Here is a 24,286-nt window from a genome sequence, read left to right as displayed (position 1 = left end):
ATACCCCAATCAGAGCTCATATATGGGACATGGAAAATTAAAGGATTTTTTTTTTTTTTTTTTGAAGTACTCAATATTCAAACGGGTATTTTACGTGTCAAAATAAGTGGAGAGGTACAAAAAAAATATCATTTTCTTCACTTATTTAATAACATGTAGAATATTGTTTGAATACACAGTACTTGAAAATCTCTCTATCTTATATGACAAAGTAGCATATAAATATAGAAAACTGAGCTAACCCTAATAGAAAAAAAAAAAAAAAAAAAAAAGAAACCCTAATACTAACAAGTTAGGCCCGAAATACCTAACATTAAAATAACAAAAATGTTATTTTTATCATTTATTTGTATTTACATGCATTGACCTAATAAGCAAAGAAATGAAACCCCAGTACTAATGGGTTATGCCCAAAATACCAAACATTAAAATAACAAAAATGTTATTCTTACTATTTATTTGTATTCACATGAGTTGGCGGATTTTATTTCTAATAGAGAGATGATATAAATGATGTACAAATAACTACTCTTAAAATAAATCTAGATACTAGTATTTTCCAACAAGATTCACCCATATCATACAAACTGTCTTAATTCTAGAACACACATACATATGAGTAATATTCAAACATTGCAATTCAATTCTCTCCTCTAGAATGCTTTTTTCTTTTCTGGAATTATTTTAATTCTTGCTGGATACATCTGATCAGTTATATTAGTGGTGACAAAATAGTATTACAAGGCCTGAGGCCGCATAGATGACAGATGCAGCACACTTGAACCAGAGGGGAAATGGGATTGTGATGGAAATGAAGAAGGCGATCACCCCAAAGAAGACATCGAAATAATGGAAGAGATGAACTATGATTCGTGGGCATTTGGAGTTCTGAATGAACTTGCTAACCAAGATGCTCGAGAAGGAGAGTGTGATTGCGAGAACGAGAAAGCAAAAGGATAGAGGGAGCTGCTTGGAGTGCAGTTGGGTGGGTACGAGACCCATTCCAATTGCCGTTGACAAGCAATACGCCAGAATAATTGTTGCCCAATCTAAGTTGGATGGGTCAAGGTCATTATCCAACACGCTACGGAATATCTTGTTGAGTAGTTGCTGCAGAAACGCCTTCATTTTTTTCTGGAAAGAAGAGAGGGGGAAATGGGTTTTTTAGTGAAGCAACTTCTTCACACCTCGTGTGGTGAACGGGGCTTTGGATCCCTATCCCTTTTTATAGACTATGAGGAAACACTATTGTATATATGTGCGTATATCTAGAGAGAGAAAGAGGGGGGAGAGAGAGAGATGAGATGTCGGGAGTGTGAGAGGAAAGCACTATCCCTTTTTATAGAATACTTCTCCTTTTATATATATCTATATATACTAAAACCCACCTACTGTGGATGACCAGTGGGCAGACGACTTTGCCCCTGGATTTTTCCCCCGGTTACTTTTCTCTTCGGCTTTTGGGGCAGCGAAATGCCGCTTTTGTCTATTGCTTCCACGCGTCTGTCATCGATGGATCCTCTATTTGGACTCTGTGTTCTCGATTTTTCTTTCGCTTTCCGTTGCTTTCTCACATCTTTCTCCCAGATCTCTCTTCTGCTGTTCTTGGGCTTACTAAATCTCGCCTTCTATTCCAACAAGTGCGATCAATCTTGCCTCTCAATTCCCTTCATGATCCTCATTTTCCATGTCTCTGCGCCCATTCGCCTGAACGAAAACCTGGATCCATTGCTTCCTCTGAAATCAAACCCTAATTTTGCCCTCAAACGAATTGGAACGCAGTCAAACTCGATTTCTAATTCGAGTTGCGCCGATTCTAGGGATCTAATCTGGCGTTTCCTGGTGAGTTTTGCATGTTTATGAGCGTGTATGATTTGGGTTAATAAATTTCCTTCTCTGTCAACCTCTATCTGCTTACTTCAACATTTTTAGTTGGGAAATTGAAATATTGAACTGGATAATTGGAAGATTTGGGTTTCTTTGAACTTCGTAGTCTCAAAAGCATTTTGGGTTTAAGTTTTATTAATTGGTTAGCGAAAATGGGACACCAGTTCTTCAAAGGCTTCTTTGAATTGGTGCTGTGATATATGGTATAGGGTAATCAGGGTTTCTGGGTAATTCGGGTTTCTAGGTAATCAGGGTTTATGGGTTTCTGTGTAATCAGGGTTTCTGGGTGTTGTGATACATAGTTAGGTAATCAGTACTAATATACGTAAAAGGGGTTTCTGGGTTTCCATCAAAATATAAAATTGAAGTAAAACACCAGGAATACAAGTAAAGGAATGTTGTTCTTGACTGAATGAAGTTTTGTTCTGGGCTGAGATTACAAGTGGAAAGTATATGGCTTTCGACCATTTAGGGTTTTATGAACTGACCTAAGGAGTAAAGCTAAATAGTTAAGTTCTGTGTTCCTTCAAAAAAAAAATTTTAAAAAAAACATGATTCACTTGCATCACTTTCTATAGAATGTTTCCCATTTTCAGTTCATTGTAAATAATGCCACTTACTTTAGTTACTTTTCTGTTACATTTATATCCCTCTACATTTTCTTCTGCGTTGAAACACCTGTAAACCAATGTTGAACAATGATGGCTCCTCTAAAACCCAACTCCTTACATTGCCAAGAAGGTTTTGGAATCTGTGTTCTTCAGGTAAAACTTCAATTTCATATAAAGTTTTCGATTTTCTTTTGAGTGAGAGAGCTGTAATTTGGGTTTATATTTTTTTCCATTGCAGATTTCGAAGTTGGACTGAGCTTTTAAATTCCACAAAAGCATTTAGCCTTGCGAAGGTATACTTTTTCCAACTCACCTCTTCCTTTTGTTGCACTAAATTGGTTGATTGGGTTCAAATTGCGAAGAGGATAAAGTTTAATTGTGTAAAAAATAGAGAGATTGAATAGTCTGGAAGATTAGGAATTGTAACTGCCACCTATAAGTTGACTGAAGAAGTAGAGCCCACAATCTATGGTCAAGACGAAGATACAAAAATTTTGATAAGCAAATTGGTACGTGAACGAGTAAAGAGTGTTGGGCGCAATGCTATATTCTCAATTGTTCGGGTGGGGCGATTGGGGAAAACCACTCTTACCCAGTTAGCATATAATGATCAAAGTATCAGAACCCAGCTGGATTACCCCCTCCGGTTCATGAATCCCCATATGGAAAAGGACTTGGGCTGATGCCCCATCAAGCATTAGCGAGGACCTCCTCATAACCTCAGGTACATTCTATCTGCTTTAAATTTGTGATTTCAGTTTAAACCCTAACTGCTGCATTTTCTGGCAAATTTACAGAGAATAGGCAAGCTCAATTCGGGCCAGATTCTGTCAAATTAGGCAGTAATTAGCCATTCGCTCCTAGCCTTCCCTCCCACGTGTTATAGCAGTTTCAGATCGAAGCTCCATCCTCCTTGCTTCATTTGTAATACACACAGAGAAGGTATTGCAATCTCTTCTCTCTTTATCTATTTATATTGTTTATTCAAATGGTTTGGTGCTATGATTCCTCTGTTTGTGTATCACGGTATAGATTCTTGATTTATGGTAATTCATTTATTTTGCAGTAAAGGGCAGCAAATGCTTTTATACTTCTGCCAGATTCTATCCGATGGGTGATGAATCCATCAGGATTGGTCGTAACTTTTCCCAATGGAATGGACTTACCAGTTATTTTCGACTTGAAGCATCGCAGGTAAGAGCATTTGAAAATTCTATGTACTTATTTTTATGATTATATGTATTTTTTTTCCCAAATCTAGATACATCTTCTTTTGCTGTCACACATGATGCGACTCTTCAGTCTTCACTAATGTCATTCCGTATAATTAAATAACGTTAAGCACTCCTAACAGTTAATTTTCTTATTTTTTTCAATTATTCTAGAAAAAATTTGAGACCAAAATTGTTCGCTTTTTTATGCAACCTCATTACTTGCAGAATTTGGTTTGGTCAACCTTTAATGCCTTATCATCGGAATAAGTTAAAGGTAAGGGTCACCGAATCATACTGTTTTCATTGCTATTTATTTCCTTGCTGAACACGATGAAACAAATTCTCTTCATTTGCATTCTTGCATTTAAATTTGCATGTCAATTTATGGTAAATAATATTCAATTTTCATTGTCTTGGATTATACTGAGTTGCAATTTTATCATCTATTTATAAAACCCATTTAGACTCACAATTTTTTTGTATGGTAAAACTTAAAACTGAAGCATTATGTACATCCAAATTGAACAAGAAACTTTTAAGTTAAATTAGATGGACACCCAATACTAGGGGTGATGTTACCAGCATTGTAACCATATCAGTAGTTGATTTTATAAATAAAGTGAAATACAAGACTAACCCAACAAGTATTATAAAATAATGTGAAAGTACTTTTTTCTTTCTCTCGGTACTCAAGATATTATTCCTCACTTGGCCAAAAACGATAGATTATCCCTCATGATGTGCTTTCCATGTTTGAATATTTTGTTTATTTAGTTTCAAGTGTTTTCTTTTTGTGTATAAGAATATCTCAGTAACTCATTGTTTTTTTCTTTCCTCCAGGTGGTACAATAGTTCTATCCGATGATGGTCGCTATTTTTCAAAGGATGCTGTGGAATTTCAAGATTGAAAACCGCTGGCTTTCAATCTTTTTAAACAAGTTACCTTTGTAAGGTATCAAAACTATAATTTTTCTATAGCAAATAAAATTCTTTCCTTCACTATGGTAATTTTGTTTAGATTAATTAATGTTACACTGATGCTAACTCACGTTTATACATTGCTAAAAAGTCAATTTGTAATCCCGCAACAACGCGTGGGTATGACTAGCTAGTGTATATCTAAAGAGAGAGAGAGAGAGAGAGAGATGAGATGGAGTCGTGAGTGTGAGAGTTTGTTTCAGTTGGACCTGGAGACGAGGCATTTTATATAGCAAAAACATGGAGCGTGGGCATTTTGGTAATTTAAGATCAGCTCGATTGTTTCGGTGAAGAAGGGCATGCGTCAGCCGTTCGTTTTCAGCGGGGTCCGCAATGAATCAGTGACTCTCCAACACATGTGGGGTTGCCTTATTGCATTAGAAATTAAAAGAGCAGACTTTTATCCATCATTAATTACCTGCTCTATACATGTCGGCTTGACAATTTGCACAATCCGTTAATGAAATGATACAAAAATAATAAGTTTCAAGTCAACATGTTAATAAGTTGGGGGTCATATATTAATAATTTGATAAGATATTATTTGTCAAATTTAGATATTAGGCATCACAATTTTTTGCATTCGAGAGTCACTTGAGCTTTATAGAAGTTAAATCATGATTTAGCTGATCAGCTCTTTAATTTTGGCTTCTAAACTTTTTGAAAGTTAAACCCTTGAGCTTTATAATTATACAAGTAATAATCTGACTTTGACTTCTATAATTATACAAGTACTAACCCTTGAGTATATGCATAAAATTATAGAAGTTAAAACATGATTTAGCTGATCAGCTCTTTAATTTTGGCTTCTAAACTTTTTGAAAGTTAAACCCTTGAGCTTTATAATTATACAAGTAATAACCGTTGAGTATATAGATAAAATATACATAAAATTATAGAAGTTAAATCATGATTTAGCAGACCAGCTCTTTAATTTTGGCTTCTAAACTTTTTGAAAGTTAAATCATGATTTAGCTGATCAGCTCTTTAATTTTGGCTTCTAAACTTTTTGAAAGTTAAACCCTTGAGCTTTATAATTATACAAGTAATAATCTGACTTTGACTTCTATAATTTTATGTATATTTTAATTTTTTATTTTCTAAACTTTTCACATATCAAAGCTCGGATAATATTAACGAGGCCAAATTTTAAAATTAAATTCACAAACCAAATGATGTATCATAAATAAAATATAAGCACGCTAATCAAAATTTAAATAATAATTCAATCATCAATATTCACATTGTTTGGTTTACAAAATTTAACTTAGAAATTTAACACCTCTAGCAATTACCCTTCAAAGCATATATATAGTTCTTAAACTAATTAATGTGACAATTTTGGGAAAAAAAAAAAAAATTTCTATATAATAGTGCTTCCTCATATTCTATAAAAACGGATAGGGATCCAAAGCCCTGTTCACTACACGAGGTGTGAAGAAGTTGCTGCACTAAAAAACCCATCTCCCCCTCTCTTCTTCCAGAAAAAAATGAAGGCGTTTCTGCAGCAACTACTCAACAAGATATTCAGTAGCGTGTTGGATAATGACCTTGACCCATCCAACTTAGATTGGGCAACAATTATTCTGGCGTATTGCTTGTCAACGGCAATTGGAATGGCTCTCGTACCCATCCAACTGCACTCCAAGCAGCTCCCTCTATCCTTTTGCTTTCTCGGTCTCGCAATCACACTCTCCTTCTCGAGCATCTTGGTTAGCAAGTTCATTCAGAACTCCAAATGCCCACGAATCATAGTTCATCTCTTCCATTATTTCGGTGTTTTCTTTGGGGTGATCGCCTTCTTCATTTCCATCACAATCCCATTTCCCCTCTGGTTCAAGTGTACTGCATCTGTCATCTATGCGGCCTCAGGCCTTGTAATACTATTTTGTCACCACTACTATAACTGATCAGATGTATCCAGCAAGAATTATGTTATGAACCCAATTTGTAATTGAGGTTTATGGTTTAATTAAGACTTAAGTTAGTTGTAATTGAGGGTTTTGAATATTACTCATATGTACGCGTGTTCTAGAATTAAGGCAGTTTGTAAACTGCATGGACTAAATCCGATGAAATTGATTTAAGAGGAGCTATTTGTACCATCACATGTATTAGAGTCCGGCAACTCATGCGAATACAAATAAATGATAAGAATAACATTTTTTTTATTTTAATGTTTTGGTATTTTGGGCCTAACGCATTAGTACTAGGATTTCATTCCCTTGCTTATTAGGCCAACACATGTGAATACAAATAAATGGTAAGAATAACATTTTTGTTATTTTAATGTTGGGTATTTTGGGCCTAACTCGTTAGTACTAGGGTTTTCTTTTTTTGCCTATTAGGATTAGGTTAGTTTTCTATATTTATATGGTACTTTGTAACTCTGTAGAATAACAAGTTAGTCACGATGTATAATCTTGAAGTTTTATAGCCATTTCGACAGTTTTGTTTGTTTAATAATATTCTTATCATTTATAAAAACTATATATATCATGCGGAAAAGAACAAAACTGTCGCCTCTTCGGGACCGACAGTCGCACGATGCTTATACACAGAGGCAAGCAACTAAAGATAATTAAGCCGTGGGACTCCCCAAACAATAGAAGAATATCCTTCAGTATGCAAATTCAATCTGAGACACTGTGAAGGCACAAACTCTTCGATAGAAAAGCTCTCAGCTGAGACTCCTTGCTGTACACTATCAAGTGAAAGGATAGAAGTTCGAAAAGAGCAAACTGCCTAGAAGAATGTACGCAGGAGAGTACGCCCAAACTATATATCCCCATCTCTTACCAGTACCACGAGATTTCATTATGTACGACGCAAACCAATAGAGCAGAGGGCTGAAGGATAAGAAACGAGTAGCAACCTGTCAAACATGAAGCATTCAAAGTTATGATATCAATTTTCCAAATACAAACCTTGCCAGAAAAATAACATAATAATACCAGTAAAGAGCGCAAGCTAAAAACCAAGATGGTAATCACTAATCTATTAGGCCATTCTGATCACAAGGCAGCATCTTCAAACCATCTTTGGAAGAAAACTTTACGCGTAATCTAACTAGGTGAAAAGTTTTAGTCTTGGTGCATATAAATTTGGAAATACAAGAATATTCTAACGACGTCTACACGGTGTGGAGTGGTATGGTTTGCTGAATGAAAGTCTACTTTCGTGGAACCGAGTAGGCAAAATAAATTATTGATAATCAGGATACTGAAGCTTTATTAGGAATGGGTAAATACCCATTGGTTATGGGTAACCGCGGTTACCTATCTATTTAAATTAAACGGTTACGATTATGGATAACCGTTTAGATAAATAAATGGTTATGGGTATAACCGTTTACCTGCGAAATTTAAATGGGCGGTTATGGTTATTAACCGCGGTTATAAACAGATAACCGTTTATCCATTTATTTTATATATGTAAAATTAACACAAACCATGTTCTCTATCAAACAAAACTTAGATCAATACTATTGACTATAGTGCATGATTTCTGTAGCTAATATAATATAGTTTTCCTTAACCACTTTAAATTTTATGGTCCATTATATATATTATGTTAATACTTTACATTTCAGAGTTAAATAACCCAAGAATAATGTCTTTAACAGTTTTCGTAACCCAAGAATACTTAGCAAATTTTATATTACCTTCATTGTTAACAGTTAAAAATATCGTCCGTAAACTATTATTTCAATTATTAGAATGGTATAAGGACTTAAAAAATTAAATTACGGAAATGTATGATGAATATACCTATAACGGTGTTTAATTGTTAGAAAAAGAAAATTATGACAAATTTTTCTTTTTTAATTTTCAAGTTGTTAAAAAAGCAAGTAGACGGGTGAAAAAAGAGTAAATGTTGAAAAAGAAAGGATAAACAGGTTAAAAAAGAATAAATGGGTAAAATGGATACTAAACGGTTACGGTTAAATGAGTACGCGGTTATGGATATGGTTAACTATTTATAAACGGTTATGAGTATGGGTATAACCGTATAGACAATTACCTAATGGGCAAACAGTTATGCGGGTATACGAATAAACGGTTATGGATAAATAACTTACATGCCCGCCATAACCGTTGCTCATCCCTAAGCTTAATCTTTTATATGTATCAACTTAAAATCATATGTAAAATAAAAAATTGAAACCAACAAAAGGACGCTTCCTCAAGAAAACAGCATCATAGACCTGATGCATAGTCTGAAAACAGAAATAACCAGCATTAAGCACTCCATTGGACCTTGAAAATCCCGAAAGAGCATACCAAAGAACAGCAATGACATCTTTTCCAGATATTAGATGGTACAACACCACATTGAACCTTAACGATCTGAGCCGTCTATTTTTCAAGTTGTACCCCATAGATTATCTTTGCAAAATATTAACCAAATTGGAAATATTTAAGACATCTAATTGGGTTCAAAAAAATGAACGAATACTTTGTTATGCAAGAAACAATGAAATTTGATCTTGATAATTAAATAGGCAAATGGTTTCGGATTGAATTGAATTTTTACAAGAATGATTTATGAATTAAGATTTACAAAATAGACGGTTCGGATCGTTGAAATTCGATGTGAAGTGAGCCACACCTAATCCTTATTTTTTTCAAAAAATGAAAATTCTTTTACATAAAGAGCCTATATATATTTATTTATATTGTGTGAGTCAACTGCAAGTGATGAATATGGAGGTTAAAAGTGTGGGGCACATTTGGTGATGTGACCTAGGTCTTCAGGCTTACGAAGGAGTACGTGACCAGCAAATAACGCTACGCACTCAGGGTGACTCTGATTGAGGGAGGAACGCGCGAGTTGCAGGAGCATATTAAGACCCAAAAGTTGAAAAGAAGGTAAAAGCAAAATAAAATGGATCAAGTGCAGTCCAAGTAAGCTATCTAAAATTTCACGAAACCTACTAAACTACCAGTCACGAGAAAGCCTTTTGTAGTCAACAACTTTTGGCTTTTGGTAAAAGTCTACAAGGACAATTACCATTACCAAAACTATATCTAACCAATAATCCCATTTGATTAAACTCGATTAATTGGTGGTTAAGAACTTACAAAAGTTGAGCTAATTGGTCTCTGGAACAAATCAAAAAGGACATAATTTTCTATCAACCGCCATGAGAAAGGTTTTAGCTTTTTCAGACAAAGTGAAAAGGGTCTTTGCTGTGCTTCAACTTTGAGAGACCATGAGTTAGGGTTTTTTTTTCCCAAAATTTTTTAAAAGAAAGCAAAAATATTTTTGGTGGATGAGGTATGCGTCATATAATAGGTACTACAAATGTCACTTGCTGTTTGGAGCAACAGCCAAAAGTGATCACCAATGAAACTGCAGGCCATAACTGTGCAACTTTTACGTGATTCTTCAACATATATATAATCAGGGAACAAAGCCTAAATTGATGCAGGCGTCCAATGCCGTGAGGCCACATGTCGAGCAAGGGAAATTTCTTACTTATAGCACAGGACAATGGGGTAGGCAGGCTATACCACAAAACATGAGTGCTTCTGATTATGCATTGCAGTAAGGTCTTTGATGCAGAGCGATATGGCAGCTGCAAAGTCCAGATGCCATTTGAGAATACACAAGTTTTTCTCTCCTTTTATTTCAATCAGAAGTACTGGAATATTATAATGAATTTTTAAAGGGTTTGTTAGATAGTTGAGCACTCACTTTTGCATTCAAAGTTTCGAGTTCGATTTTCCTTCACTTATTATTGCTTGTATAAATAAATACTAACTTAAGTTGAATAAGCAAGTCCAAATGAGACTTGTATGAAATTAATTCAAAGTGGAACCTCAACTTTTCTAGCAAAATAAGGTAAGGACTTATTCCAAATATAAGTATTATTAATGGAGTGCCCAACGCTCTTATCTGCCATTTTTTATTTTATTCGTTATTCTATATTTTTCACATTTTATTCTTTATTTATTAAAAACTTAAATTACAATTTTTGGTTTAAAAATTTCAAAAAACCTACTAACTAATTTTAGTTTTGCCTCTTTCTAATTAAATTGTTAGGGAGGGGCATTTTGTGATATTATGAATATTGGCAAACTATGTTGGACTCTATGAACCATTTTTTCAGTAACTTATGGATTAAACATGTTAAAATTATAGAAAACTAGATTTTAATCCCTAAATAAGATGAAACTTAGAAAAATGTCTTATACAAGATTAAAATTTGATTTTAGTCCGTAGACTATTAAATGCCAGCATATGTATTTAATGTCTATCTTTTTTATTTATAATTTTAGGGAACTTTAACAAAAAGCTTCTGGTACTATTCACTTTGACGAAAAACCACATTTTTACACTAAAAAGTCAATCCTAGTACTATTCACTTTACCCTTTATTTTGGCCTTATCGTTAAAACTCAAAGTTTTCAAGCCCTTTTCATTAGTTTTCCTATAATTTTATGGTGTTCATAAATTAAATTTTATGAAAATATTATAAATTTTCATTCTCGTTATGCTGAGTATCTTATATAAGAAAATATTTTCGTAGAGATTTTTCAATACTTATGTTTTTGCATATTTTCTTATGTGCCACTAATTCATTACAATATATTAAGGTACGAACATTTCAGTACACTATAATATGTTTAGGTATGTACATTTAGGTACACTAGTTTAGTATAATATATTTAGGTATCGACATTTCGGTACACTAGTTTAGTATCATATAATTAGGTACGGAATTTTCGGTACACTTATATGTTTGCATATTTTATTATGTGCCACCAATTTACTACAATATATTTAGGTACAGACATTATGGTACACTAAATTAGTAAAATAGATTATGATACAGACGTTTAGGTACACTAATTAGAGGAAGTTAAATAAAATTAATGAATTAAAATGTGTATAATAATAAATTTAAAATTTAATGTAATCATATTAAATAAGATATCTATTAAATATTAAAACAAAAACATAATATATGTCACATCCCGGTTCGGGACGAATCACTTCCCGGGCCCGCTCCACCACCGTAGCACGATATTGTCCGCTTTGGGCTTACCATTCCTTCACGGTTTTGTTTTTGGGAACTCACGAGCAACTTCCCAGTGGGTCACCCATCATGGGATTGCTCAAGCCCCCTTCTCGCTTAACTTCGGAGTTCCTACGGAACCCAAAGCCAGTGAGCTCCCAAAAGACCTCGTGCTAGGTAGAGATGTGAATATACATTTAAGGATCACTCCCCTGGGCGATGTGGGATGTCACAATCCACCCCCCTTAGGGGCCCGACGTCCTCGTCGGCACACCACGACCAGGGTTAGGCTCTGATACCAAATTGTCACATCCCGACCCGGGAGGGATCACTTCCCAGGCCCGACTCCACTACCATAGCACGATATTGTCCGCTTTGGGCTTACCATTCCCTCACGGTTTTGTTTTTGGGAACTCACGAGCAACTTCCCAGTGGGTCACCCATCATGGGATTGCTCTAGCCCCCTTCTCGCTTAAATTCGGAGTTCCTACGGAACCCGAAGCCAGTGAGCTCCCAAAAGGCCTCGTGTAAGGTAGGGATGTGAATATACATTTAAGGATCACTGCCCTGGGTGATGTGGGATGTCACAATCCACCCCCCTTAGGGGCCCGACGTCCTCGTCGGCACACCACGGCCAGGGTTAGGCTCTGATACCAATTTGTCACATCCCGGCCAGGGGCGGATCACTTCCCGGCCCGACTCCACCACCGTAGCACGATCTTGTCCGCTTTGGGCTTACCATTCCCTCACGATTTTGTTTTTGGGAACTCACGAGCAACTTCCCAGTGGGTCACCCATCCTAGGAATGCTCTAGCCCCCTTCTCGCTTAACTTCGGAGTTCCTACGGAACCCAAAGCCAGTGAGCTCCCAAAAGGCCTCGTGCTAGGTAGAGATGTGAATATACATTTAAGGATCACTCCCCTGGGCGATGTGGGATGTCACAATATAAATTTGAATTAAATACACATTAAGGAACTAAAATCAATATCCAATCTAACACTAGGTTTTTATTAAATTTTAATCTTCTTGAAGGTTTAAAGTTCAAAAACCCCTAAATGTTGCTGTTAATACTTCAATATGTCAGCTAATTAAGCTATCAAGTAAAATACGACACATCCATAGAGAACAATTAAAAAAGGCCAAATTTTTTTCATTGTCCCTATAGTGATAGGTTACTTTCAAAATGACCACGTGATCAAAAAAGTTATCAATCGTACATCCGTGGTGGAGTCCATTAGTAATTTTAGTCCAAATCAAAACCTTCATATAAGTTCCCGTAAAAAAAATTGTGTGTGTCACTCACATGCAATGAACAGAAGTTCCTTTTCATATTATTGATCGCCACAGCCAATGACAGATCGGCACATGGTCATGAAATTAATGTTTTAAAACTGAAAAAGATAAAAGATAGAAAGAAAAAAACTGAAAAAAAAGAAAAATCTGAAAATGACAATAGAAAACCCATAGTCAATAAGTTGTAAAGACATTTATATCCTTAGATGTGAGCACATGTAATTTCTCAATGAAATTTGGATGAAAGTTTTTGACCTGGATCAAGATTACTAACGGACTTCACCACATATATATGTTTAATAACCTTTTTATTACGAGGGTTAATTTGAAAATACTATATTACCACAGGATCCCTAATAAATTTTGGCCTTAAAAACTAAACAAAAAAGTTGTAGTTTTCTCCTTTTTAAAACCAATTTATAATATATTTTTTTGGAGAAAACCAATTTGTATTAGGGAGAGATGGGGAAACGGTGCCGCTGTGGGTAAGAATTTTGTGGTAATGCTTATCACGATTATGCCAAGCAATTGTGATTAGCATGTGCATGTGCTGATGATCTCTGTGTCGTGTGTGTTTTGTATATATTTCTTTTCGATCGGTCAATGCAAGTAAGGAAACCAGAGCCAAGATTAAAGTCTATGGTACCAACTACCAAAATAAAAACACGCAAAAAAATGAAAAAAGGTTTACTCTTAGTCCTTCCAGTTGCCCCTGCCCGAGAGAGATGAGCAAAAATGCAACCCGTTCGATCTTAGAGGAAATCTTTCATCAAGGACGTCGTCCCTATTAACCTAGAATATTAGGATATGCTAAGATTATAGAACAAAGGCAGAAGGAATGGTAAACAGAAGAAGAAAGCTCTGTATATTATTAAGAAGCATATATGAAAATGTAATTGTCTAAAAACGACTGCTACAACAATTATTTATAATAGCTAATATCTCAATACACAATGACTCAATTACCCTTTCTAACAACTTTATCCTAACAAACTCAAACCAATTGATTAACCAATCTAGTTACATGAATCAGTTATAACTATATGGTTATTACTCCCCCCTCAAACCAAGCTGAGCTACCGAAGCTGAGTTTGCTGCAGAACCAACGCTCAAACCAAGGATTCGACAATGTTTTTGAAATATGGGACTATGTAGTCCCTTGGTGAAGACATCAGCTACCTGATCCTCTGTCGGAATATAGTGAACCATCAGATCTTCTCTTGAACCTTCTCACGCACAAGGTGATAATCTGTGTCCAGATGTTTGATCTTGGAGTGAAAGACCGGATTTGAACTTAAAGCCAAAGCTGAGAGGTTGTCACAGTATAAGGATGGCGGGGCTGATATAGATTGATGAATATCCTTAAAAACTGAACGGATCCAAAAGACATCAGCTGCACAATGTGCTAAAGCCTTGTACTCTGCCTCTGTGGAGCTTCTAGAGACTGTGGATTGCTTTTTAGATTGCCAGGAAATCGGATTTGTCCCAAGATACACAACAAAACCTGTAATGGATCTTCTGGTGTTGATATCTGCTGCCCAATCGGAGTCAGAATAAGCAGTTATATTGAAATCCTTGCTTTTTGTATACTGTAAGCCATAGCTAATAGTGCCTTGTATATATCTCAAGATTCGTTTGACCAGAAACATATGTAAATCAGTTGGTTATGCCATGAATTGACAAACCATGTTCACGGAATGGGCTATATCAGGCCGAGTAAAAGTTAGATACTGAAGAGCCCCAACTATGCTTCTATAGTGACTCGGATCTGCTAGCATTGTTCCTTCACCAACAAGAAATTGAGTGTGAGGTTTTGACGGTGTTGAGGTAGACTTGCAGTTCTCCATACCTGCCTTGTGTAACACATCTTTGGCATATTTAGTCTGTGATATAAACAAGGAACCGTCATCTCGATACTGGATATGCAACCCCAAAAAGTATGTTAACCTCCCCATATCTTTGAGATCAAACACATCAGCAAGAGCATCGATTACAGACTGTATTTTGAGTGAGTTTGAACCAGTGAGAATGATGTCATCCACATACAACAATAAGAGGATTATGTCTCCACCATCAACTTTGACAAAGAGACTAGAATCTGACAGAGAGGATTGAAAACCAAGAGCAGGAAGAAAGCTAGTAAATTTCGAATTCCAAGCTCGAGGAGCCTGTTTTAACCCATACAGGGATTTGACCAATTTGCAGACATGATCAGGACATGTAGCATCCACAAACCCTTGTGGTTGTTTCATATAAACCTCTTCTTCCAAGTCTCCATGAAGAAATGCGTTTTTGATATCAAGTTGCCTTAATTGCCAACTAAACTGAGCTGCTAAGGCTAAAATAAGTCTGACAGTGGTATGTCGAACCACTGGACTGAAAGTCTCTGAGTAATCCAAGCCGTGCTCCTGAGAATATCCATGTGCCACCAACCGGGCTTTGAACCTAGATATACTACCATCTGGATTTTTCTTTACCTTATAAACCCACTTACTTCCAATAACTGATCGATGGGATGAAGGTGGAACAAGTATCCAAGTGCCTTGAGTTTTCAGGGCATTAAATTCCTCTTGCATGGCAAGTTGCCATTCTGGTTTCAATGATGCAGCTTTAAAATTTCTAGGTTATTCCCCATCTGTGATATCAGTAAGAAAAGAAAAACCCCCAGACAAATGTGCACTGAAGTTGGTAGAAAAATCAGCAGAAAGTGGTCCATCAAGATTTAAGGAATGCAACTGAGGTAGAAAAGCAAGACATCCCACATAACTCTTCTTAACAATAGCACCAGTTTTTAACTGGTTTGGAAACAACTCGAATTTACATCTGTGATGACTGAAGTAGTATGATGGGAAGGTGAGGTAAAAGGAAGAACTACCTGGAGTTGGGCAGGATCAATGACAGAAAGCAAAGGAGTAGTGTTAGGTGGAGAGGAATGAGCATCAGGTGTTCCAGACCCCTGATTATCTGATTCTGTTGAGACATGATCTTCTGATGTATTAATATTGGGAGAGAATATTTCTGTGTTTGAGTGAGAGACGGAACTCTGTGATCCTGCATGATCCGTAGGTCTCCTTGCATGTGACACTGGGATAGATACCATAACAGGTGCATCCCTTGGTTGTTCCTGTTCCTCATGTCTATCCAACCTTGTAGGTCTTGTGTGTTGAACCATTTTCGCAGGAAATAAAGATTCATCAAAACAGACATGTCTGGAAAGAATAAATTTCTTGGTCTGCAAGTTATAACAAATCACTCCTTTGTACCCTTGTGAATAACCCAAGAATGCACACATCACTGATCTTGGTTGTAACTTATTAATGTTGTAGGGTCTTAGCCATGGAAATACAGCAGAGCCAAAAATCTTAAGAGAGTGTAAATCAGGTACCTTCTTATACAAAGTCAAATATGGAGAACTGAAAAACAAACTTTTGCAAGGCATGTTATTGATTAACAGAACCGAATGAGCACAAGCAAAGTACCATAGCTCAGAAGGTAAACCAGAAGCACTAAGAAGAGTGATTGCAGTGTCCAAAATATGTCTATGTTTCCTTTCTGCCATGCCGTTCTGTTGAGGAGTATAAGGGCAAGATATGAGCTGCAAGATACCTTTGTCAGCTAGAAATGAAGTAAAACCCTTGCTTGTATACTCCCCTCCCCCATCTGTTTGCAATGACTTGATTGTTGCACCAAATTGATTAAGAACAAACTTGTAGAACTTAACAAAGATTGTAAACACATCAGATTTATTGCTCATGGGAAATATCCAAACAAATCTTGTATATTCATCAACAAATGTTACATAATACCTATATCCCTCTATGGATCTTACAGGTGATGGACCCCAGATATCAGTGTGTACTTTCTGAAAAGGAGATGTACACCTATCGGTTCTAACAGGAAATGGAATCCTAGACATCTTTCCTTGAATGCAAGAGATACAAGTACTATTATTATCATTTGTTTGTACTGGAATATTTGACTGTTTTAACATTGTAGTCATCACATCATGAGCTGGATGTCCCAATCTCTGATGCCAGACAGTATTCTTCACTGCTTTGCCCAAATAAGCTGCTGGATACTTTGTTATGAACTGAGAACCCTTTGCACTTGTGACTACAGGGATCTGGAACAATTCCTCAGGCCTACTCTTTCCGTGGTACACTATCTCCTTTGTCTTCTTGTCCTGCACAAAGAATTCAGAATCATCACAGATAAACCAACTTTTGTTATCTGCACATAACTGCTTGACAGAGAGTAAACTCCTAGCAATATTAGGCATATGCAACACTTTATTAAGAACCAGGGAACATGTAGGAGTTTGAAGCATAGTTGAACCAATATTTTTAATTGGTAGACCTGTACCATTCCCAATTGTTATCTTCTCAGATCCCTCAAAAGGTATTACTTGAGAGAGAGCACTGATATCAGAAGTTATATGATGGGACGCACCAGAATCAACAATCCAAGCATCTTGAGGAAGAAATGATGAAGTCTGTTGTGCATTCATTGCAGACAGTGATGGAGGTGGAGGTTGTCCTTGATACGCATAGTTTCCCCTTTGATAGCAATCCAAGGCCGAGTGACCCCTTTTCCCACATATTTGACACTCTACTACAACACCTGTGGTTGGTACATTCGAATTCCTATGAAAGCAATTAACTGCAGTGTGTCCACGTTTGTTACAAATCTGACATTCAATCAGCAAAGTAGTTCTAGTATCAACCATGCCTGACCAATTAGTATTTCCATTTCCAGATTGCCTTGAACCCCCTGAATTACCAGAATTATATCCTCTTCCTCTGAAACCATTGTTATTTCTGTAATTGTTTCCACCTCTATAGTTGTTGCTACCCCTATAGTGATTCACAAAAGATCCAGACTGTGCATTCAAAGACTGTGGTCTAGATGCATTTTGATCACTTGAGTTTGCAGAAAAACCGTAACCAAATGAATCATTTGGAAATTGAGGTGGTGGTAGAGAATAAAAGAGATGTTGAACTTGAGGTGGTTGTAAGGATGGTTGTGAAGCATAAGGTACAGCAGTGATAGTACCAGCAGTGATGGCCGGAATATGAGCATGACTGTGAGAATTTGAAGATGAAGCAGAAGAACCAGAATCAGTATTTGAACCAGAACTTGACCCTTGAACATAGAGTGCTGACAGATTCTGAGTAAGTGTATTCATTTCTCCTTCGATTTCCCTCTCAGTCCCAAGTAACAGTGCTCTGAACTCCTTCAAAGTGAGTGTAGACTCCCTGGCCAATATAACAGTACGAATAACACCATACTCCCTAGGTAATCCAGCAAGACCAGCAATCATAACATCATTATCTGAGATGGATTCTCCTGCAGCACTAAGTTGTTCTCGAATATGCTTAAGCCTCAACAGATATTTATCAATGGTATCTGACCCTTTTTGAATTGTGTGTAACTCAGTTTTCAAGTGATTAATTCTGGATTTAGACACAGTGGCATATCGATCAACCAGATTAGTCCAAGCTTCATACGCCGTTCGACACCCAATCACATATTCCATAGCCTCATCAGTAAGAGTGGCAAGCAAGAGACTTAACAAAGCCATATCAATTGTCTCCCACTCAGTATATGCTTCTGTGACCTTCCTTGTAACCCCATTAGTTGAATCAACAACAAACTTTGATGGATAAGGATTTGTACCATCAAAATGACCAAACAGCTTATATCCTCTTAACATTGGCTGAAACTGAAATGCCCATTTGGCAAAATTATCATCCTTAAGCTTGATAGTAAGCATTCCCAAAACACCTTCAACTTTAAACGAAGACGCAGCCATGATGGAAAAATGAACACTTCCACATATCAAAACAACCAACTTCAGAGACTAACACTTTAGACAACTCAAGAAAGATTGGAACTTTCTTGTAAGCAGATTGTGAAACAAAGAAAGACTAACACTTTCTTGAAACTGATATACGAAATCACAATATCATTATCAATACGTCAATGAACCATCTCACAAACACTAGAGCAACATTCATGCAGCAATTCGGGAGGAATCATAACAGAATCCCCAATTTACGAGAATCATGACAGAATCTCAAACGCCAGTAAAAGACCACAACCACTATATCAGAATTCACTCACCAATTCAGGAGAAAACATAACAGAATCCCCAATTCACAAGAATCATGACAGACTCTCAAAACTCCATTATTCTCCAGAGAGGAAATCAACATGGAAGACAAAACAAAACCCAGACGAAGAAACAAGAACAATATCACCTGAAATGGAGCAATTCGTCAAACACGACTCACGATCGATCCTTCGAACACCATTGTAAACTTCAGTAGCCCAATCAACCAAAGAACCTTCAGATGAAAACACCAAGAATCCATAAGAACCCTAAGAAATGGCAGCAAGCCTCCTCCAGCAAAATTGAACCAGAGTAGCGGAAGAAACCCTTAGGACCGGAAGTGGCAGCGAGCCTTCGCCGGCGATGATACCATATTAACCTAGAATATTAGGATATGCTAAGATTATAGAACAAAGGCAGAAGGAATGGTAAACAGAAGAAGAAAGCTCTGTATATTATTGAGAAGCATATATAAAAATGTAATTGTCTAAAAACGACTGCTACAACAGCTATTTATAATAGCTAATATCTCAATACACAATGACTCAATTACCCTTTCTAACAACTTTATCCTAACAAACTCAAACCAATTGATTAACCAATCTAGTTACATGAATCAGTTATAACTATATGGTTATTAGTCCCGACCCTCCCTCTCTACTGTTCTGCTTCTGCCCTTGAAGTTCATCTCAAAGAGTTTGAGACTCCGCCCTGGATTGCCTCCGAGGTAAGTTTCCTATCCATAAACTTTGTAATTTCCGTTTCGCAGCTCAATTTTTGTCTCCAAACTTTGGTGATTATCTTTTAATTTTGGTTTTTGTTTGGTTCCTGAGAAAATAAAAGTGGAACACATTTCTGGAGCTAAGTAAATAGATTACACTAAAAGTCTACACCTTTCACCGTTTAGGGCGTGAAATTAAAGACCCAACAAACTTGGTTCTTGTACTTTTCAGATTAGCCTGTAAATTTCTTGTTAAGGTAGAAAATGCTAAAAAAAATTGATCATTGTCATGCTTGAGTAGTGACTGTTTGGGAGCTGGGAAAATAGTAGGATCATGTTGATGTCTAGCGAATCTGGGGTTGAGTGGGTTTGTTTGTTGAAATTTGATTATAAATTGGTTTAATTTGTTGTGTTGAAAGACTGCAGCTACGTGGTGTTGGTTCCAGAAAGAGAGAATGTAGTTGCAAATGTAGTAGTAGTACAAGTTGCAAAGGCACAGCATAAACAAACATCGACATGGTGCAACCGCATTACTGTTAAAAGCTAGTACAAATGAAGTTACATTAGGTAACATATAGGCACTAATTTGGAGCAATGTGTTGTGAATGTAATCATCAAGCAAAGAATCTAATGAACGAGTTAGCTTAACTGTAATTTAATGAGCATGTCGTGCCTTCAGCCTCTTCCATATAAATATAGAAAATTGACATAACCCTAATAGAAAAAAAAAAACGAAACCTTAATACTAACGAGTTAGGCCCAAAATACCTAACATTAAAATAACAAAAATGTTATTCTTACAATTTATTTGTATTCATATGCGTTGGCCTAATAAGCAATGAAATTAAACCCTAGTACTAACGGGTTAGGTCCAAAATACCAAACATTAAAATAACAAAAATATTATTCTTATAATTTATTTGTATTCATATGAGTTGACAGACCCTACATATATTAGAGAGATGCTATTCGTGATGGTATAAATAGCTACTCTTAAAATAAATCTAGATACTAATATTTTCCAACAAGATTCACCCATATCATATCAATTTCATCGGATTTAGTCCATGCAGTTTACAAACTGTCTTAATTCTAGAACACACATACATATGAGTAATATTCAAACATTGCAATTCAATTCTCTCCTCTCGAATGCTTATTTCTTTTCTGGAATATTTATTTTAATTCTTGCTGGATACATCTGATCAGTTATAGTAGTGGTGACAAAATAGTATTACAAGGCCTGAGGCCGCGTTAGATGACAGAGGCAGTACACTTGAACCAGAGGGGAAATGGGATTGTGATGGAAGTGAAGAAGGCGATCACCCCAAAGAAGACACCGAAATAATGGAAGAGATGAACTATGATTCGTGGGCATTTGGAGTTCTGAATGAACTTGCTAACCAAGATGCTCGAGAAGGAGAGTGTGATTGCGAGACCGAGAAAGCAAAAGGTTAGAGGGAGCTGCTTGGAGTGAAGTTGGATGGGTACGAGAGCCATTCCAAATGCCGTTGACAAGCAATACGCCAGAATAATTGTTGCCCAATCTAAGTTGTGCTTCCTAGGCGGCCTAGAAAGCTGGCGGCATCTGGTGGCAGCTGCTGGTGGTGGTCGTTCGGCGGGTCAAGGTCATTATCCAACATGCTAGTGAATATCTTGTTGAGTAGTTGCTGCAGAAATGCCCTCATTTTTTTTTTCTGGAAAGAAGAGAGTGGGGGATGGGTTTGTTAATTTCCAAATATCGCATGATATTTATAAGCCCCCCATTCGTACATCACATACTTGTTCAATCCTGATCGTCGATGTAGAGAGAGATGGATAATACAAGAATGAAAGAGGAGAGAGAAAGTAGACAAGAGAGAGATGGAAGAGAAGAATGAAAGAAGACTTAGAAAAGACTTGGAGAAAGTCGACTAGAGATGGAAAAGAGAAGAATGAAAGAAGAGGTAGAGAGAGGGAAAAGAGAAGAAGGAAAGAATAATTTAGTCGAAACATTGGTTCTCTTTTTTTTTTTTAATTAATAATTTAGTAGAAATATTAGTTCCTTTTTTTCATGGAATATTAAATTTATTCAGAGTTGAACCTCATACAGTTAAAGGAAAAAACATTTCTAGCAAAATAAGGTAAAGACTTATCCCAAATATAAGAGTTATTCATGGAGTGCCCAACGCTCTTATCTGCCATTTTTTATTTTATTAGTTATTCTATATTTTTTACATTTTATTCTTTATTTATTAAAAACTTAAATCACAATTTTTAGTTTAAAATAATTCAAAAACCCCACTAACTAATTTTAGTTTTGACCCTTTCTAATTAAATTGGTAGGGAGGAGCATTTTGTGATATTATGAATATTGGCAAACCATCGTTGGACTCTATGAACCAGTTTTTTAGTAAATTAAGGATTAAACGTATTAAAATTATGTTGCTGTTAATACTTCAATATGTCAGCTAAAGCTATCAAGTAAAATACAACATATGCACATAGAACAATTAAAAAAGAGAAATTATATTCACACATGTGATGACCCGTCCCAAATTATTGTATATATTTCCTCCTTGCTGTGTAAAGTGACGATAATGCCCTCGAGGCTTAGTGACGTGGATGTATACATATAGTTTTAAATTATTTTTTTCGCTGACGTAATTAAATTGTACGCGTTGTCACGAGCGTGTTGACGCGAGTTAGGGCCGAATCAGGTTCGTAACAAAAATGTTACGGATGAATAAGTGAGATTGGGTTGGTTTTATTCCTATTTGGACTCTTTTGTGTAAGCCCTAAATTCTATAGCCCAATTAGGGCTTGAGACCATTTTAAATTGGCCAACCCGTGACCACACACACACATGCCACTTTCACCCTCTCCTTTCTTCTCGAACTCTCTCTCTCTTCCGTACAACCTGAGCCCTCCAACCTTCAGACACCATCAGACTTTACAGATCGAACTTGAGGTTTCTATAACATTTGTTAAGTGAGTTGATCTCAAAAACCCCGGAATTCAGAAACTCCGGCGAAGAGCTAAAATAGCTTCGACGTGATCATGGGTGATTCACGTGGTCTTGAGGCTTTGTAAGGTACTCACTCAACTTCCCTAACATTTTAGACTAGTTTTGGAGAAGTTTGGACGTCGAAATAAGCACGATCATCAAATTGCAGAGTTAGCCGATTTTTCCAAGAAATTTTTCGATCGTTTTTCATCGGTTTTAGGACTTCAAATAGGTATGGTTATGTTATAGACTTCAAGGGCTTCAAATCTATATAAATTTCGTGAATTTTGGTTGAGAATTGAGGGAGATATTAAGGTTTTAAGATTTTCTAGAATCCAGCGTTGCAGATGGCGGTAGGCGGCTGCTCCGACGAAGACACCGGAGAAGACAGAGAATATTTCGTCAACTTTGACGTAATATATTAACGGCGTCAGGTAAATCTAATGGAATATGCTTTTATTTAACGAAATATTCCCTAACGTCATTAGGGTTTCCGTCTAACTTGCCAGGCACGTGCCTATGCATGGCCGGGCACTCGTGGTTGTGCCTTGGCTGGGCCGTGAGGTTGACATCATAAATTTTTTCTAAAAATATGGGGATGCTCGTGGTGTTGAGTAAGCCACGATGACATCTTAAAACACCTCAATTGAGCATCATATGAGAAGTTATTTCATGGTTTTGGTTATGTACTTTCGAATTAATGTTAAATTAGTTGTTTCACATATAGGTGAGACGTTTTTGGAGGACGAGCGTAGCCAGGCGAGACTCGGGGGTTACGACCCTGCTACATACTAGTGAGTGGGCTTTTGGTTTTCTATATATACGTATATATGTTTTACATTGCCCAGAAACTGATCTAAATGGAATTATGTTTTTAAGTGCCATGTCATACTTGCATTTCATTTTAGTATATGCATTAGTATGGGTATGCATAATATTGAATGACGCTGCGGAGGCCCAGGTAAACTTTAGGTGAGTACTGTATGATGGTAGTGGTTGCATTGTGTATGGTTATACGTAGATGCATTTAGAGCTCATTATCCTGCACCCTGGTGTTAGTATTTCTGCCCAAGGCCAGGGCATATCTTTCACGTGATCGTTCACTTCCCGCACCGTACGTTCACCTTGGATCCAAGTTTGGTGCCAGCCTGTCGTATAGACCACATTGGGTGATTCCGACTCGTAGGTGACCCCAATTCATCGCACAGCCTTCACGTGATCGTAGCACTTGAGCGTACTTATTTACACCCAGCCTGTCGTACAGACCATATTAGGTGGTTCCGACTCGTGTACATGAATTGGTTTATGAGCTATGGGTTTAGCCGTATAGGTCACGTTAGGTGACTCCGACTGACATATCATTTTATATTGATTCACATCACCTGGCTTACATATTTCTTACTGAGATACTTAACATGGCATATACTTGGTTTCATTGCTCTCGAGCATGATTTCTACATA

General features: G+C 36.6%; 1 protein-coding gene and 1 long non-coding RNA gene across 3 annotated transcripts in view; both read left to right on the top strand.

The window, feature by feature from the left end:
- LOC103964245 (GPI mannosyltransferase 2) overlaps positions 1-24,286 on the top strand; it is a 38,583-nt gene that overhangs the window by 7,638 nt on the left and 6,659 nt on the right. The window lies entirely within an intron of this gene.
- Positions 1,396-4,711, top strand: LOC125470412. 2 transcript variants are annotated; one of them, XR_007252672.1, is made up of 7 exons: positions 1,396-2,651; positions 2,737-2,791; positions 2,890-3,222; positions 3,296-3,440; positions 3,565-3,692; positions 3,938-3,986; positions 4,553-4,711. It is a non-coding gene; the product is annotated as an uncharacterized LOC125470412 (long non-coding RNA). The 2 variants fall into 2 exon arrangements; XR_007252671.1 differs by having other exon boundaries at positions 1,398-2,651; positions 2,737-3,222.

Source organism: the organism of the source record quoted next, unplaced genomic scaffold, assembly GCF_019419815.1.
Source record: "Pyrus x bretschneideri cultivar Hongxiangsu unplaced genomic scaffold, Pyrus_bretschneideri_v1 Contig5, whole genome shotgun sequence".
NCBI lineage: Eukaryota > Viridiplantae > Streptophyta > Magnoliopsida > Rosales > Rosaceae > Pyrus > Pyrus x bretschneideri.
This window is presented reverse-complemented; position numbering and strand designations above follow the sequence as displayed.